This window comes from Thamnophis sirtalis, unplaced genomic scaffold, assembly GCF_051295495.1.
Source record: "Thamnophis sirtalis isolate CommonGarterSnake01/CBP01778 unplaced genomic scaffold, rThaSir2_p1.2 scaffold_6, whole genome shotgun sequence".
NCBI lineage: Eukaryota > Metazoa > Chordata > Lepidosauria > Squamata > Natricidae > Thamnophis > Thamnophis sirtalis.
In genome coordinates, this window is record NW_028261386.1 from 41,839,758 (window position 1) to 41,851,865 (window position 12,108).

General features: G+C 38.4%; 1 long non-coding RNA gene across 1 annotated transcript in view; it reads right to left on the reverse strand.

Moving 5' to 3' along the window:
- Positions 1–2,741: 2,741 nt before the first annotated feature.
- LOC106539404 (uncharacterized) overlaps positions 2,742–12,108 on the reverse strand; it is a 66,916-nt gene continuing 57,549 nt past the window's right edge. Inside the window, exons 3-4 of the long non-coding RNA XR_015696940.1 lie at positions 7,319–7,379; positions 2,742–4,425 (exon numbers count right to left, since the gene is read on the reverse strand). This is a non-coding gene — a long non-coding RNA (uncharacterized LOC106539404). The remainder of the gene's footprint in view (positions 4,426–7,318; positions 7,380–12,108) is intronic.

Here is a 12,108-nt window from a genome sequence, read left to right on the forward strand (position 1 = left end):
TCAACTACAAACTTGGTTTAACAAAACCCCATCTCTCTGTTTATATACCACTATGTACTCAAACAAATAAACCGTATTATAGCCTTTTGTGATGGTCTGGTTCATACAATCCACTAAAACAGCTGGGTTCCCAGAACACAGTGAACCACAAAACTACCCAACGCTATTTTAGCTTCATTTAATGTGCTACATGAACCCAAAGTTAGTATCTTTTAAATTGCGTTTAACAATAAGCACTGCATTTATACAAGCAATTGCTACAAATAAATATATGCCCAACAACTGCTTGGGTTGATCCCTGTTTATGACTGATTTGTGAGCACTGTTGCCCCAGTGACTTTGTTTTACAGTGCAGATGAAATAAAGGTGTGCTAACTGAAAATGATGCAAGCACATTGGTTCTGAAAGTCACAATATTAAGCTGTGGGCCCACCGCTCAAGTAAAAATCAACCACACCTTAACAGAGTTTGAAAAATCAACAGAATAAAAGCAATGTTTATCAGGTTATAACAAGTAGGAGAAAAACATTTTGTTCTTACAAGGAAGTGTATCTAGCCAAACATACAAAATTCAGAAAGTAAAAATAGAATGATATTCACAACTATGTCACATAACAGAAGGAATTGGGAGGTCTTCTAGTTCAACCTCCTGCTCAAGCAGAAAACCCTATACCATTTTGGACAAATGTTTGTCCAATGTCTTCTTAAAAACCTCCAATATTGGAGCACCCACAACTTCTGGAGGCTAGTCATTCCTCCAAAGGTGCATCACACATTACACATTAATGAAGGGAAAACATTTGTAACCAAGAGCTTAAAACGATTTGAGTAGGAAATATTCAGGCACATTCTCGGTTTACATTCTGCATTATGCCATGATCTGCTGAACAAGCCATAGTAACCTTGATCATGCATGTTACTAAGCCAGCAATTATTATTTAGAAAGCACAGTGGCTGGGATTATACATCATGGTGAAGTAAAACTGTTTCTACTTGTATTAGATTATTTTAGTCCCAAAACTAAAGTGTGTAGTTAATATATGGCTGTGACCTGGATTTTTTGTCCTTGAAAGTATGCAAGCATAGAACCTAGAAGCAAAGAAGCAAAATCCAAAATTATGCACATTTTTAAAAAAAATTGGCATAATTTCAGAATGTAGTCCTGACTCTGTGATTTTGAAGAATAGAATATACATTTTAAAAATAAATATGAAAGATGAATGTTGTTAAAAGTCATTTTGTAAATTTAACTTGGAGGAATATTTTAAATATAAACAGATTGGAATCCTGAATTTTGCTGATTTAGGAAGAATTCTGGAAACTTCCTTGCACCGTATTAGTCACTCCAGAGCTCCTAGTGGGGTTAGAAAAAGTGATTACACATATTAATATTAAAATTAATTATAATAATAGAAAAGTAATATAAGCAACACACCCAACCAGGCTTAGTTTGCAGTGGTTTTAACAAGCTCTTATTTGACCTAAAACCAAAAGAAAATGCACCTTCTAAACTCATTAAAAATAGTCTCACAAATTGCCAGCCACTCACAGCCTCCTGAGTTGTCACTGTATTTTCTTCATTCTCTTTCACACACAAAGGGCTTAATCCTGTAAACAAGATGAATGTCACAGAATTTGCTCTTCTGCAGAAGGCTTTATACATGATGGAAACCTTTATTTAAACTTGGCTTCGAATGTGGGTTTGTAATACATCTGCAACAATGATGTCATAGCTGTGAAGTAATTCAGCAATTTCTGGGATATGTAAACACACACAAACAAAGGTTTCCTCCTAGTGTTGCTTTGGCCTTGCTGGGATAATAATATGTTGTCCTCCTAAGTGATGAAATGAGTAACAAATAGCCTATGGGAAGATTTTCTGTCTTCCTCCACCCAAGAATTTACCCAGGAGAGATCAAGCCTGGTTTGGTCATTTGAAAACACCTAACACAAAAGGAAGGGTGGGGGAAAACTTAAAGTCATTTACACCCTATATTTCTATAGTTGCTTGAACAAGAAAAACTGGTTATTTGTTGGAACATGAAGGTTTGACTAAGATTATTGACATTTTTTGCTGCAGGGCAGTGGTGGTGGTAGGAGGGACAATATTGGGCATTCAGGCATTCAGGTTCTGATGTAAACAGTGAGTGTTGAGGGGGCCTAACCCTATTGCTAGCCAAAGTGTGGCTAGACAATGATTCTGCTTCCTTTTTTTCTCTTTGCAAGAACAAATTCCCAGACTAATTGGTTGTATTTGGCTAAATGAATCACAAACTGTGCAGACCTGATGCATGATTAACCTATTCCAATGCTTCCTGCAATTTAGGATTATGTCACAGATAGCTATACTACAATTTCCAAATGTCCCAATGTTGAATGGGATGCTGGGATTTGCAGTTAACAACTGTTAAACTGGAAGAAGTGTCCATCTGGCTTCAGTCCCAAATGGGGAACAAGACACTGGAAACATGGAGGCTGCTTGGAAAGATGGTTTAATGGTGGACAGGATCACATGGCTTGAGCTCCTGAGCAGAAAAGGGAGGAAATGCTGAGAGTCCCTGGGTTTTATGCCCTCTCTGGGCTTTGAGCTTCCTTAATAGCAATAGCAATAGCAGTTAGACTTATATACCGCTTCATAGGGCTTTCAGCCCTCTCTAAGCGGTTTACAGAGTCAGCATATCACCTCCACAGTCTGGGTCCTCATTTCACCCACCTCGGAAGGATGGAAGGATGAGTCAACCTTGAGCCGGTGAGATTTGAACCGCTGAACTGCAGCTAGCAGTCAGCTGAAGTGGCCTGCAGTACTGCACTCTAACCACTGCGCCACCTTGGCTCTTGCTAATGGCCCATTGACAAAGGTGGGGGATGAGTTTCTGCCCCACTTTTAGGGGGAAATAGTCCACCCTTTTAATATTTCCTGAAATATTTCATTTTCTAGGAGAGAGGTGGGTGCTAGCTTCCTACACAACTTTTACATTGTTTCATGTATTTAGCTATTTTTAGGGCACATCTGTTCCCACATCAACTTGTCCATCACACTTTTGTTCCACCCTATCTCTGTGAAACTTCATTGACATGGAAACATACAATGACATGGAAATGTTATGTTAAAATGTGGTGTATGAATAAATAAAACTCTTCCTTCACATCAATTTTATTAAAACTGCAAAGTATGGGTTGCAAAATTCCAAATAACCACTAGGTGGCATGGGAGAGTGTTTCCTATATCTATTGGATGGGACATCTGGATTTCTGCAAACTCAGTGACATTACCACAACAATACAATGTCACTTCTGTTATTTGGAGATGGGATGATAATTAATGGAAAGGATGGTTTCTATCTCTAAAATAGATTTCCTTCAACTAAAACCCATAATTTGTGTTAACATGGCTGATTGAACAGCCCTGGGAGATCAAAATGGTAAGCTTAAGCTCTCCCCGTTAGCTAGACTATACAAACTTTGGAAATATACATCTGGAATTCTCTGGATGGATAGAAATTAGAAAGGTAGCCTGCAGAGGAAGGGTTAATTATCTTCACTCTCAAAGTTGTTGTCTTCCAAATCTAACACGTAAAGTCTCCTTTGGATGTGGTGTCTTCATGGCTTTGGTCATGTAGGGTTCTTTTTTGGGGGGGGCAGTGTTACCGAAGTAGCCTGTCATTATCTTCTTCTCATCTAGCCTCCTGCCCTGATGTTACTTGAAGTAACCCCATCCAAATCAATCAAGCTTGACCCTGCTTAGTTGCTGGACTCAGTCTGTGACCTGCTGAGATCTTCTAAGTATTTGGCTACTAGATGTGGGCTGGAAGAAAAACAGACAACCACTATATGGCAATTAAGAGTTAAAAGTTTCTGTATCTCTAGTTCCAATCTAATGATAATCCAGTACTAAGCTTGATCAAACTCACATTTTAGTTAAAGGGGGAAAAAAAGAGCAAGTTGCTGATTTGGGAGGTCTTTTTGCATAGCATGCATGCTTGCTGTTAGAACTGTTAAGGGGTGTTTTCTCTACCTTCCAATAATTTGCCCACAATTTCCTGGCTTCTATTATGCAATTGCCTGCCTCATTCATACATTTTTGCTCAAAGTCCAGAGGATGTTGTATTCTATTCAAATTGCCCAGTGCTTTTGTATCTCGCATGTATCTTTCCCCATCCCCAAACAAACCAAACAAAAAACAAATCTCTGATAAAGAAATAGCAGAACAGCAGTGCAGGTTTTAGTAGAGGAAGACAGGAAAAAGCACAATTGTGGCAGGGTGGGAAGAGCAGTTCCTGACATGCAAAGGGCATACTGAGGATGCTATCTATCACTTGCTGGATATTTTTTGTTTGCAAAGCTGTTTTGTGTCCTGCAAAGGAAGCTCTTCCTCTCTCCTAAAAAGCCTCTGGAGTTCTCAAAATCAGGAAGATTCCATGGAACCTAGGACATATAGAACATATATATACAGATCAGGATTATATTCTGGGAGCTGGCCACAGTTTGATATAAGATGGTACAATTTTGATATAACATGATACAAGAGTGTACCGCAGCAGTCAAAGAAGGCAATGCAATCCTAAGATCCTTAGAGGGATAGAATCAAGGTCACGTGAAGTCCTAGCACTGCTTTACAAAGCCTCAGTAAGACCACACTGCATCCAGTTCTGGTCACCATAATATAAAAAAGATGTTAAGAGTGCAGAGAAGAGCAACAAAAATGATTAGGGGCTGGAGGCTAAAACATACTATGAATGGTTACAGGAATTGGGTATGTCTCTAGTCTGATGAAAAGAAGGATTAGGGGGGACGTGTAAGCATGTTCCAATATTTGAGTGGCTCCTACAAAGACAAGAGGATCAGACTAATTTCCAAAGCACTTGAAGGCAAGACAAGAAACAATGGTTGGAAACTTACCAAGGAGAGAAGCAACCTAGAACTAAGGAGATATTTCCTAACAGGGAGAGCAATTAACCAATTGCCTTCAGAAATTCATTGAAGACTTTCAAAAAGAGATTGGACAACCATTTGTCTGAAATGATATAGGGCCGTGATGGCCAACCTGTGTCTGTCAGCTCTGGCACGCATGCACACACTGGCCAGCTGATTTTTGGACATCTGGAGAGCCAGGGGAGGCTGTTTTCACCCTCCCCAGGCTTCAGGAAAGCCTCTGGAGTCCAGGGAGGATGAAAAAATAGGGCCAACGGGCCAATTGAATATTCAGAAACAATCCATTTCTGCTTTATGGAGGGCCTTCGAGGGTCCTGGGGGAAGCCGTTTTCGCCCTCCCCAGGCTTCAGGAAAGCCTCTGCAGCCTGGGGAAGGCAGAACCCCCCCCACAAACGGGGAGAGTCTTGCCTGCATGCTCAGTTGTGCAGGGCACATTAAATTGTGGGTGTGCATGCACACACAATTTTGGCACACACAATTTTGGTGCACACAAAATTTTTACAAAAATAGGATCTCTTGCTCAAGGAAGGGGTTGAAGACCTCCAAGGTCCCTTCCAACTGTTTTATTATTGTATTCTATAGGGAACTATATTAATATAAATAAATAATAATAAATAAATATTAAAGAAATAAATGAATCTGGAATTTTTGTGCTCGATTTGGATTTATTTTTTTATTTTTAAATGTAAAATGTCACCATATAGGAGAAGACACTGTTTCAAATAAAGCGAAGGCTATTTTCTTTCATGTTTAAAAAGAGACAGGGAGAATAAATTCATGTTGTAAATTCTGAAAACTGCCTGTCCTTCTTCCCAAGCTTTAGAAAGAATAAATATATTTGGAAGCACTATTCAACTGTTAGAGAGTTAAGAGGATAAGAATCCACACTTCTTCACATTTGGTAGTAAACTGGTAGAGTAATTGACTAAAAAAAAGGTCAAGCTTATAAGATTCCTAGGTTCCTACAAGGAAAATCAAGTGTCCAGTTTTTAATTACATATCTCAGAAAAAGCAAGCCATCTTCTCCAGGGTTGCTTCCAGTTTGGCCTAGTTTGGCCGAACCAGTAGTGGCAATGGCGGGAGGTTCCGCCCACCCTCCAGGACGCTTCTGCACAAGCGAACCGGTAGTAAACAGCTTAGCAACCCGACCACTGGTCTGGTCTCTAAATTTGTTATGAAGCTAACTGAAATATTGAGTGAACCCAGCCACTCAGATTTATGGCTTGGCAGAAAATTGGGCAACCTAAGTTTCCATGGCTACGTTCAGCTCCTCCAAATTGTTTTTCAACCTCCTGAACCCCCTCTGAAAAGTTCCTCAGAATAACTTCCTGTCAATTTGAATTGGGAAATACAAACCAACAATGAAATGCAAAACTCTTCCCAGATTCACTTTCCATGATGGCTCAGCAGTTAGAATGTAATATTCCAGTTTGATTCTGACCAGCTCAAAATTAATTCAGCCTTCCATCCTTCCGAAGTTGGTAAACTAGGGACCCAGATTGTTGAGGGTAATATGCTGAATTTTGTAAACCACTCAGACAGTGCTGTAAAGCACTATGGAGTCCTATGTAAGTCTTAGTGCCATTGCTATTGCTAAATGCCTGAGTTGTGAACATCTCCTTGTATACTTAAAAAAAAAACAATTTCCCCAAATTCTGGAATTCCAGAATTTGAACTTACTACAATGAAAGTTTTGTAACTTTATACAGGCGCCTGTATAATCTTTGTCAAAAGAGAGAAATTCTGCCCCCCCCAAAAAAAGAAAGAAAGAAAGAAAGAAAGAAAGAAAAAAGAAAGAAAAAAGAAAGAAAGATAGCTAAGACATGTAAGCTAAACATGTAGAAATCTAAATACATGGTCCTGTGGCAGCATCTCATAGGTTTCTTGGAAATAAACTAGAGTTCCAGAATGAGCTGTATTCATGTAATAGAAGTGCAAGCAATTGAACAACAGCCACTAATACAAAGAGCATAATACCTATAGAACTTAGATCTGGGTTCAGTCCTTATTAAGCTTTTGATATCCTAGAATGTTGAAAAGGTCATGTATGTATTTTACTTACTGCTGGCCTGACAGAATTCTGCCTAACAGAATCAAGCAGCTGCTGAGGCTCTAGTTTTGCAGCAGGAAACATATGTATAGTTAACCAGCTCAATGAATCTCCCTTTTAAATTTCCCCAGTTTAAAATAGAGGTCACAGCTGTCTACCTTATTACTTTGTGAGGCTGTAAATATGCAGAATCTGTGTCCTGATTTTCATAAGTAGCTGAAATGTGTGATGACTGAGGGTGGGAAAATCTAGATTCTATTTCCATGCTTGAAACTATTTGGATATGAAAAACTGTTAGAGGAAAATATCTGATTCTCTATTTGTGCAATTACTTACCACTAAGTATTTTAAAGTCTTTCTGTACATGTGTCTTTCAGGGAAGTCACTGCAACTCCTCCTAAAGATGGACAAAAAAACACAAAGTGGTAAAAAATGAGATATCTGTACTATATTAATGTTGGTTTTATTTCTCTAAAGGCAAGCTGAGATGGGAAAGCCTATAAAAATTGGTGTTATCACTCTTTCTAGACTCAAACTCAGACAGTGAAGGTCAAAGGCTATCCTGGCTGGAAATTATGGGAGTCCCAACAGATCTGGAGGGCAAGAGTTTGAGGAAGGCTTTTTCCAACTTTTACTGTGCTTTTGCAGTTTTAAGAACACAAATCTGTTTTATTCCAAAAAAAATAATTCATTTCAATTAATATGTCTGTTTGGAGAATACACCCTGATGAAGCTGTATTGTTCAGAGAACAAAACTGTTGTGTTGAGAAGCAAAGTAATTTACCTAAGGTGGTGGATTCTGATTAAAATGGATGCTTTGTCTATAGCATAGAACATTTCCATTTGTACTACTAGGTGTGTTTCCCCAGCAGGGCCATCCATGAAAAGGAGGAGAACAAACCTTTGCATATCTAGCCAGGCATAGTGCCCTACTTGTTACTATCATCAAGAGAGAGGAAACACATAGGCCGCATAATCTTCCATCTTCATGCATGTCCTTGTAACTTCTTCTATAGCCCACCTATGATGGGGTTAAAGATCTACAGTAGGGAGAAAATTTTATTCCCACAGCTTTCCTATATCACTTTAGAAGACCAGATTTTTGAACCAGAAAACTTAGTGCAACCACATAAAAGAGACTTGGCAAATCCACACGTTCTTCTTGGCCCATCACTGGCATGAGCCATTCCTGAGAGCAAGAACAGGTAATTCTCATCTTCCTCCCACTCCTAGCCCATTGTAAATGCATCTCACATCTGTGTTTTCCAACAATTCAAAACTGTTTTCTAACCTGAGCCATCTTAAACCCTTCACACTGGATGGTCTCCAGCACTTTGTTCTGTTTCAATAAGAACTCCAACTGTGATTGGATAGAATGCCTGGACATCTTTCTCCTCCAATGACTGGTCATTGCCCAATGCAGCCATTTCATTTCTAAGTGGTTATTTTATCTGCTAGTCAATTACTGTTTTTTTAAAAATCCAGTGATGGCCTGTTAAGTGAATGAATTATCTTTAACTTTAAAAAAAACGATCCATTCCATGCTTACATCTCCAATAGGCATTGTTGAAATTCTGCCCTGGGATGAGTGAAGCACTTTTTCCTTACTTTTCCATCCAATGCCCATGCTCACCCCATTGCAAAGTTTACTCTCTCTTTCCTTTATTATTTTTAAAACATTTTTAAAGTTGTAAGATAGGAACATTAGTACTTGATTTCTATGAAGCTGAACTGAAATTTCTTCCTTGTTATGTTTTCATGGACCTACAGAGCATTGAAGGAATGAAATATGTTCTATACTGTGTTGGTTATTGTAACGTTGGATCTATGATGGTGCCATGGAAGGAAGGAGGAGAAAGTATTAGTATCAAAGGAGATAATAAGGAAGGTGCATGTGTGTATGAAAGGATCCATGTGTGCAAACATTTGAAAATTAAAGGATAGGCTCAGGATTAGATCTTGCAGTGGCTGATATCCAGACTAGGTCCCATTGCCATCCCACTGTAGCCCAGACTGGAACTTCTGAACAGACAAGAGCAGAATGGGAGAAAAGTAGGTTACATTGCAATATAAAATGGCCCTCTGATGTTCAATTCCCCAAACCGAGGAAGGGGCAGGAGGAAAATAATAGGGAAGTGCATGAGAAAGTAATCAACAGAGATACTTTATTTTCTCCCCGGAGGAAGAAAATCTCACTAGAATTTGAGGTCAAAAGCTCTATTGATGAAAGTTGAAATACTTTTGATTGGCATTCTCCACTTTTTTTCTCTCTACCTGGTGCAACACATTTCGAATCCCAAGAAATCAGACCAATATTGCTGGGTTCAGAATGGCTTGATTATGTTATATGTCTCACTTCAAGAAAGGGCAGATCAGAGAAGGAACTTCCAAACAACTCAGGTTTTCCATTGCTTATTATATAATTTAAACAAAACAGAACTTGAGTGGGCTGGCCTGACTATCAGAATGTGCATGTTGATCAGAAATGAGCATGTTTACTCTTTGTAAAAGTTCAGCACTTGCAAAAGCAACAACAACAGCCAATCAGCCTGTTATCCATCCTCACTACTCAAGAGCACAGAGATGGGCTGAGCAAATACCCCTACAATTTCTGGGCAAGACATTCCCACAACCATGCACTGTGGTACTCACTGACTGAAAATGGAAATTACATGTTTTAGAGAAAAAACACAATATCAATGTCAGCTGCATTAGTTTTAATACTGCAACCGTACATCTATCTGGAAAGATCCACATCTGTGGGAAATTGTCTAATAAAATATGTGTTAAAATAGTAATCATCCTTCACTGGTAGTCTGGGAAAACATCATTAAACAGAAATGTGCAATAACAGTGTTTCTCAACCTCAGCAACTTTAAGATGGATGGACTTCAACTCCCAGAATTCCACAGATGATATCATCATCATCATCATCATCATCATCATCATCATCATCATCATCATCATCATCATCGCTTTGCCTTTTTATTTATTGGACTCTCAAAATGAAACTAGGATTGGGAGAGTTAAGTTGCTGCAACTCTGTACACTTTGAGTTCTTTCTGCTTTTAAGATTTTGAAAAAGTATTATTATGCTTAATTTGCAAGATTTTTCTATTGCAATACCTTTAGAAATATTGTTAAACGGGTTACAGATTAGGAAGTGGAGATATAATTTCTGTGTATCTGTTTGTTACTTCCTGAAGTTACATCATTCTGTGATTTCCTCTATAAATGCAAATAAATCAGTTACTAGATTTTTCAGAATATTTACTGGGTGCAGAATTAACTGAACTTTAGTATTCAATGCACCTATTTTTTCTGAAATAGAATTGTTTATTCTATCAGAATTTAAATTTCCATTGTACAAATTGTTTTTGTTATATGAAAACCTTGTACTAAAAGGTATAATGAATAGAATAGAATAGGAGAGTTGGAAGGGACCTTGGAGGTCTTCTAGTCCAACCACCTGCCTAGACAGTTCCCTATACCACTTCAGACAAATGGCTATCCAACATCTTCTTAAAGACTTCCAGTGTTGGGGCATTCACAACTTCTGGAGGCAAGTTGTTCCACTGATTAATTGTTCTAACTGTCAGGAAATTTCTCCTCAGTTCTAAGTTGCTTCTCTCCTTGATTAGTTTCCACCCACTGCTTCTTGTTCTAGCCTCAGCTGCTCTGGAGAATAGTTTGACTCCCTCTTCTTTGTGGCAACCCCTGAAATATTGGAACACTGCTATCATGTCTCCTCTAGTCCTTCTTTTCATTGAACTAAACATACCCAGTTCCTGCAACTGTTCTTCATATGTTTTAGCCTCCAGTTCCCTAATCATCTTTGTTGCTCTTCTTTGCACTCTTTCTAGAGTCTCCACATCTTTTTTTACATCATGGTGACCAAAACTGAATGCAGCATTCCTAGTGTGGTCTTACCAAGGCATTATAAAGTGATATTAACACTTCATGTGATCTTAATTCTGTACCTCTGTTTATTCAGTCTATAAACTGTGTTGGCTTTTTTGGCAGCTGCTGCACACTGCTGGTTCCCATTTAAATGATTGTCCACTAGGATTCCAAGATCCCTCTCACAATTACTACTATTGAGCAAGGTACCACATATACTGTACCTGTGCATTTTTTTGAGAGCAAATGTTTTTAAGTTATCATTTACTACATATGTGTATCAGGTATGTGGGTGGAAAGTGTAGAAATTCCCCTTCAACAAGTATTATGTTTAAATCTTTGATCTCCTCCAGACTTCAAAATGAGCATAAAAACAAACCTAGCTAACACTGATGAATGATTTAGTTTAGTAGGTTAGTTAAGTCCTTTATTGTGACCAATCAAAATAGACAAAACACATGGTTCTTATATGAAATATTCAATGTTTTAAAAAGGAGAAATTGAATTGTAGAACCTCCAGTCTTTACATAGATGGTTCCCTCCAGATATGTTGATTGATTGCAATTCCACGAATCTTAGCAAACTGGGAATGCTGTCTAATCCCATATTTCCCCATTTTAAAGAATTTTAAGTGAAGGAGTCTTTTCCTAGCTCTGTCATCTCTGCATATCTCCCTACATAGACTAGTTTGTTCTAGTGCTTAATATGCTGACCTAGACATCAGTAGACTGTGAATTCTACTCATGCGTTAGGCATGAAATCCAGCTGAGTGACCTTGGACCAATCATTCTCTCTTAGGCCAACCCACCTCACAGAGTTGTTGTGGGAAGAATTGGAGGAGGAAAGAATATTAAATATGTTCACTGACTTATTTATAAAAAATAAATCTGGGATATAAATAAATAACATGTACCATGGTCTTAAGTCAGCTATTTGCCGTGTGTCCCCAGACTGAACCTATTTATTTGCAGATCAGAATCCAGTTCAACATGAAATATTTTGAATGTCGTTTTTCAGCACTCCTTCAATTTTGCTGAAGTTGGGGAAGAAGTAAATGGATTTTCCATTATTGGGACATTTTGCTTTGTCCTGCTTTCCAACTCTGTAGAAATTAAGCCACTGTAATTTCCTGCACTGATTTGTCTGTGGCTTCAATAATAAAGAGGAGCAAGGGAGTTTGGGAGCATGGTGCTGTGGCAGTTTACAATTGTGGTATTGTTTAAAAT